The sequence below is a fragment of the Morone saxatilis genome, unplaced genomic scaffold (assembly GCF_004916995.1).
Source record: "Morone saxatilis isolate NCDOM2014 unplaced genomic scaffold, NCSU_SB_2.0 Contig10, whole genome shotgun sequence".
NCBI classification, from domain to species: Eukaryota; Metazoa; Chordata; class Actinopteri; family Moronidae; genus Morone; species Morone saxatilis.
Genome location: NW_023339652.1, coordinates 6,717,695 through 6,725,346, shown reverse-complemented (window position 1 = coordinate 6,725,346; position 7,652 = coordinate 6,717,695).

Sequence of the window (7,652 nt, the reverse complement as noted above, 5' to 3'; positions counted from 1 at the left end):
GCGAATATGTGTATTTCCCAAAATGTCAAATGATTCCTTTAAGCTTACCTCATATAAGTTACAACATATTATTTGTGTTGACCATAGAATTTCATCTTTCAACCATCCATTCTTCTTGTATTTTAAGGTAGAGAGGGCTTAGCTCTGGCTGGACGCAGGAACAAGGAACCCTGTTCTTGGTGGCGACATCATTGTCTGTCTGTCTCTCTCTACTTTAATTGTTTCAAAGCCCTCTACAAACACTGGAGAATGAGAATGTATGTAAAAGTGTGGTGCGAGGGAGGGAGGGAACCTGATAATCCATTTTAATTACCAAGAACAAAAGCAAAACACAATCACTTGAAGATGATGTGGGGATGTTCTTCAAAGGGCCTGTCGCCATGGCAATAGCTGTGGGCCGGACAGACCCCTGTGGTACACATCAGCCTGTGCATGGTGAGCCTCTGTCTTGGTCTTGGGACGCTTTGGAGCATCATAGATGCCATCAGATTTACTGGTTAAAAAAGATTTAACTCGAGGCAACTGTAAGTAAAACTGTATATTTTGTGGTTCAAAATAAAATGCCCATGAAATATACTGTAATGTTTAACTTAGACTCCTCAGCCTCAGTATCCAACAGACACAACAACTGAAGATGCATTTTTTTTCCATTGTTAATGTTACAGTTTTTTTTCACAGCCCTCTCTTTGATGGTGCACACAAATTGCAGTGTTCCCTGAAGGCAACACTACAAAACTAAGATTTATCTTTTACAAACACATGCTTTTTGTTTCTTTTGCCTATTGCCCCATATGGTTGGATTTCACTAGCTGGCCAAACTGGTAAATAGGCTACTGCTAATGAAGGGTTGTGTAGTGAACTGTGTACAAGTACAGTAATATGCTCCTTTCATTATATGATCCATAAATGAGCAGGTATTTCTCCTAATTTCATACTGCAATTTGAGGAGTCTGTCCTATGATACTTCATAGATACTTTAAAAGTAAAACTAGCTTTGATCTTGTGAACACAGTAGCTTTAATACGTGTTTCTTTAATGAACACAAATTCCAAGAAATATCTTTTTTAAGCAACCATTAAGTTGGTATCATTGCCTTTATCTGGTCATTCCAGTGAAACTAAATTATTTTGAATTGCTGGACTTTTGATCCTAAGGGACTATCCCACAGTTAAACATTCATTGCAACCAGACGACAAGTTAATGGTTGTTTTTCCAACATGTCTCCAAAGTTCAACTGTGACCACATAATAGCTGCTATAATTTTTTAATATATAATTTTACGGTAACTAAGAAATCCACAGGGGTCATAAGTACACATGATAAACATTGATAAGCTTCTCTTTTAAGAATGCCAAAATATTTATTTGCTAAATTCCTGTCATTATGCCAACATGTAGAGATAAAGTTGTTTTTTATTATTTTATTATTACAGTAAAGAGAAGTTTAGCAAAATGTTTATTTAATTGTAATTTTTTTTAACCTTATGTATTATATAACGTAGATATTCAGGATGTCTTACAGTAAATCAGTGATTCCTTAATTACTTTCTTGTTTCCTTTTCTTAGATAATATGTCAAGTGGGGGCAGTGACCATTTATGTTTTTGGTTAGTTGGCTGTTTTTATATTATTACAATAACTTACAAATTATATTTAAGGCATTCTTTTTGTACTTGATTATTTCTCCAGGTTATACTTTAACTCTGCCTTGTGGGAAAATAATCATATTGGAAACTATCTTTCCAGTGAAAGAGTTACTGTTTGCCTGACTGGAAATATTTAAACACACTTGATTTCCCACAATCAAAGAGCTTCTTGAGTTGAGGCACTGGAATGTCGCTGCCTTAGCCAATTACAATCAGCTGTCTCTCTTTTTCTCCACTTTAATCATCCACTTTCGACACATACACTAAACCACATGTGCAGCTTCACACTGATACAAACACACAGTCAGGAGACAGCATGAATTTTGCAAAATATCTAATTCTGAACATTTCAGTAGTACTTACTGAGTGCAAATCCAAGTCCAGCAACAAACAGTATGCTAATCTTCAAAGAAAAGCTTTCTTATATGAAGGGGGCACTTTATGCTCCACTAACCTGTTACCGGCCTTTACTTAATACCGCGTGGTAGGAAATACCCTCATAAATACATAGGGCTCAGCTCTGGCTGGACGCAGGAACAAGGAACCCTGTTCTTGTGCGGCGATGACAGATTTAGTCTAGACTGAGGTGGCTGCCGTGGCAGGTGTGTTTAAAGTGTATATGCTGTAAATGTAAACGTGCGCGTGAGTGTGCATGTGAGTTTTTGTATACAGCAAGCTAACAAATTAAGTTGTTGGAGGCTGTATTTATTATTAACAAGTCCTGTCTTTTTACCAACCACCCGCAATTTTCTACCAACACCACCAACCAATGATCAAAAAGAAACCCCCTTGATAAGCCACTAGGCTGTGGCTAGACACTCATATGTGTATTACAGTGCTTAGACACATGAACACTGTAACTATGTGGTTACTGAGAGAATCTGGCTCTTAGATCATTGTTTTTCAGGGGAGAAATGCTCATTGAAATAAGTATTCGGGGTATCGTCTTCCATGTAACATACACTTGTGGTGCAAATCACACTGTGGAGGGTGTTAAAATGATGCAAGTTGCATAGAAAGGGGTCATTTTAAGATTTGAATCAAATGTGATCTAAGTGTTAGAGTGTTATATGTGTGGCCTTGATCAAAGCTGCCCTGAGTTTTGATCCCAGCCTCTAGCCAATTACCCTAAAAGAGAGAGAGTCCCACACTCACACAGCGCAAACAAACCTTCAACCCCTATTCTATTTACTCTAGGCACAGACAAACACAGATGCATAAAAGCATGCATAAATACACATATATAGATGCAAAACAGCCATATACACATGCCCACGGTATGTGTGCATCAGGTCAATGTTGCAAATGTTTCCCTACAGGCTCCGGGATTATCAATTAATGCAAATGACACGTGTCGACAGGAGCTGAACAAGTGCAGGTCGGACAGCTGCTGTAACAAGAACAGGGTGACACTGGCTGCCAGGCCCTGACCTGTACATGATACTCTGCACCAACCTGCCCTGTGTTCACTTTTATTTATAACTTTGCTGTCATTTGTATAGTGTGTGTTATCTGCTAAACATCAGAGTCAAACCTTCTTCTTAGTTTTTTTTTTTGCTCCCTCTTTGCTATTATGTTCTCTCTCTGCGCTCCCTCTCTGCCTTCATTCCCTGGCTAGTATCAGCATTGTGTCTCCCCTCTAACTTCACCTTTGGCTTTGTTGTGAATATCACCATTCACATCTTCTGCCCTCATCTTGTCTCCATTCTTTTGCTATTTAGATTTTGCACTCTCGAAGCAACCTTGACATTTAATCATTCCTTTTATCCACTGACCACCAACTGCTTTTCAGATGTACCCTATTAAAAGAAATAAATTAAATAAACATGCCGTATCTTTTGTGTCGTGAATCTTATCTGATGATCGACCACCAATAACAATAGCAGAGGGTGGCCTGTTCAGATACCATCAGCAAATCCTCACAAGTGCGAATATGTCTTGCCTCCCAGGGCATGCAGCATGCCAACGCTTGATCAACAGCCTTGCAGCTGCGAGTAAAGAAGCCAATTAACTTCCTCTGTCACCTTCCAGCTAAGTGGGGGCATTGCTGAAGGGTGTACAAATTGCAGCCAGGAATCTAATTTAAGATGAACACACACCTCAGGCCTTCTAGAACAGCAAAAAATCTAATCTGAAGAAACATGATGACTTGCACTAGCTGCTCAGTACTGGGTTTGGCCCATCAAAGTTGTGAAGGCTGGGCAACAGCGCAGGGGATGGTGGAGGTCGTCTCAACCCAAAGCAGGTGCAGACAGCAAGGTAAACTGTAATTTCTCTGTTCACACTTGGTAGTGTTAAGAGCGTTCACAAACATGTCAACATCACAAGTCTTTTGTGATGCTGTATGCACTCAGTTGGCTCAGTGGTTGTTGGTCTAGAAATAGCTCCAATAAGTTACTGCTCTTAAAAACACAATGCTTTGTTCCTACGTTTCTATTTCTAAATGTCTCAAAGGAATAGTTTGACATTTTGAAAGAAAATCAGTGGTCTGTGGTGTTTTCGCTGCACCATGTTAGCTAAGCTTGCTTGGAACAGAAGTAGTACCAAAAAAATTACCAGGTACAATAACTCAAACCAAGTGTGGAAACACTGCTTTAAGCACGCTCGTGGCTTGAGCTTAATGCTAACATCAGATACACACAATGACAATAAGCTTGTGTTAGTAGGTTTTAAGATTTTGACTTGATGATGGTGATGAAACCACACTGCTAGCGTGGCTTGCAAAAGGCAGCCTTGATAGGGGGTTATACAGTATTTCAACATTCATTTCATTTCATTTCTGGCATCTTGTCTTGGAGTAACTGGATATACTGTGTTCATCAAGAAATTGTACAGCACGTAACTCCCTGTGCATGAGATCCAGGGTGCAATTTTTTTGGAACAGCTGGAAGATGTATTTGTTTCACTTTGGACATCTAGATGAGACAGCAACAAATAGTTGGATTATACCTTAAGACATCCTTGAAGTATTTACTGCAGATCAAGGGTGATCAGGCAGTGATGCAAAAGCAGTGTGCAATGGTTATGGCATTTATTTTACTACATGTTTTTACTGGTGTTTTTACTGGTGTTTTTACGGCGGCTAAATAGCATCTGTCACATTAGCTGACACAATATCCCTTTCTCCTCTGCAGTTGTCTCGCTAATTCTGCAATGACACCGGGTCCTTCTCACCATTACACAAACTTCCCCTCACCCCTGTCCTCAAAGAACAAATTGACAGGTCCGTGCACAGGAACACACAGCACAAGGCTGTCGCTGGCCGGGACATGGCATCGTTCTGATACTCTCGTTAATGTACACGTGGGAGGGAGGCCGTGCTGTGACATTCACACTTCCTCCGCTGCCCACTCATTTCCTCTCAAGTCTAGATGGACATTTCACGTGAACTCTTTGTCTCTCAATCTAGATTGTCTCTCAATTTGCCACCACACCTTGTTTACATTCCCTCCTTTTTCTCAGTGCCCACTCTCGCCCTCATTCACTCTATTTTCTACCTCGCAGCCGTCATCCTCTCCTGCTTCCACCACCTGTCCCCGCCTCCTGAAATCACTGACAGCAGAGACAGGAGGTGTACAGGGCCAATTTCCTGAGTGCTGCTCACCACTGGCACTCATTTAATTACTGCAGAGACAGAGGCGGGAGGTAGGGCCTGTCATAGCTTAAGCCTGGATCAGTGTGGTCCTTCGCCTGCTGTCCTAGCTAGGGGATGGTGATGGGGGTTGGTACCTGTCATATTCTATAGCTTCTATATAGGACTCAGCTGACAACTGGAGATTAGCTTTCTTTGTTGCAGTCCTGAGAGGGTTGGTAGCCATATGGCCAGAATACTGAATGCCTTTGATTTTCTGATTTTTTTCCCCTTTCTTTTAGCACCCTCACACACAGGTCTGAACCACTTTTGTGGGCACCTACTGGGACTTAAAATGGTGTCAAAGAGGAAGTGACATGTGAGACATGTGTCTCAGTGGCATTGAGTGCAAGCTATTAGCATCAACATGTGCAGGTAATTAATTCCCAATAGGCTCCATCCATGATCCATGTGTGTCTCTAATTTACCAAAATTAAAACAGATTTAATTGGGTAAATAATGAATTACTCAGATGTATTTCAATTTTTAATTTACCTAAACAAAACAACCTGTTTTAACCTACAAGTCACTGGATCCTGGAAATTGTGCTGCTTTCCAAAGATAATAGTCGCTTTTATCCAAAGTGTTTTACAATTTGCCTCTCACCCATTTACACACACACACTCACACACCCATGGCAGCGAGCTACCATGCAAGGTGCCTCCTGACCATTGGGAGGTGCAGTGTCTTTTCCAAGAGACAGGAGAACCATCAACTCTGTGGTTAGCGGACGCCCTGACACATTGGCAACAAGATCACTCTCTGCGTAGACCCCCACAACGCAAGGTTCCCATGCATTTCCATTAAACCACTGATTTAGAATAAAACAAGAAGGTGAAGAAGAAGAATACAACCTTTACACGGAGAGAAGGTTATTAAAAAGCAGTTGTTCAGCTTTTTCAATCAACTTTTTCGTCTCAGGGGCCACATGACATTCATTGTAATGGCACCACATCCCATTGTTGAGTCTGTACGTGATCAAATTCATTCCCTCTGTGTGGTTTAATTTGTCCTCCCACAGGAATGTTCTCAGTGACTGTTCCCGTGTGTTTTCAGCCATGGCTTCTCCGGCGTTTCTGACATTTGGATTGAACCCACTCTGAGGATGGGAGCAGGATCTGTGGACATCACCATGGCAACTGAGACCACGTTATGCCTTAGAAAAACACACTAAAAGAACAGTGTTTGTTTCGCTTTTAAAAAAACATTATAAATACAACAACGCAATCATTTTCAAGCTTGCTGATGTTGAGCAGTGGTTTTACAGAGAAACTATACCCCCGCTGTTTCCTTTTCTCTTATGAACTCTTTAACCTGACATCTGAGTGGCCTGTTTTCCTTAAACATGTCAGGGTTGGATCCAGCCTGTCAAGTCTTCACAGTATTGTGTGTGTGTGTGATGTTTAATGCTTGTTGCTTTACAAGCCCTGAGAGGTTCGATAGGTTGAAGGAACTTAAGAGTCATTAATGACTCCTCTGCAGGCGAACCCCTCCCCCCCCCTCCCCAGATTCAGCTCAACATGTCCTGACATAACTCACCAACATACCATCCTGTAAACTAGCCAGAGCATAGCTTGAACTGGGTTTGGAGTCTAGCAACACTTCTTTACACACCCACACACACATGCTAAAGCCTACTTATAACTGAAGAAAGGGAAAATACATATTTCTCCCAGAATCCTCTTATCTCAACCATTAGACTCTAAGATCACAGCGTGGTCACAGTCACAGAGGATGAAAGTGAAATTTGAGGTGATTGGCTTTATTCTTGTTCAACACCACCCACGTCAACCCCAGCCATCACTTCGGCCTGGCAGGTCCTCTACATGTCCTGGCATGTCTCCTGACACTGAGTCAACCAGAAATAGCCTTTACTTTCATATGGTAAAGTATGATATGAAGTTTTGTTTGTTTCCAAAGTAAGACAGAAGGGTATATTTTTACTTGGTAGAGAACCCCCATATATGGTAGTAGTAAAGTTCAGCCAGCTTGTTTAGTTGCTGTTTTCTTTATTTTTAGTTTAAAGGATAAAGCTGGCCCATTAAAACACTGAAACCAACCGTGCTTTTCAATACTTCCTGACGTAGCTATGGCATTCAGCCTCAAGTCTTTGGATTTACACTGAGGATGTAAATTGTTAAGAACAGGAAAACAACAAATATTTTTTTTTAAGCCAGATCATTTCCTAAATCACTGGGCACTGTAGTTTCTAGAAAACATTACTCAAACGGGAGTAAAAAGTGTATTTGTTGCAAACTATTTTCAGATGTGGATTAATACACATAGAAGTACGGTGTATGTGGGACTGACTCAAAATAAACTCCACTGCCCACGTTCAGTGCAACAGTGTGGTTAATTAATATAGTTTTTAATAGTT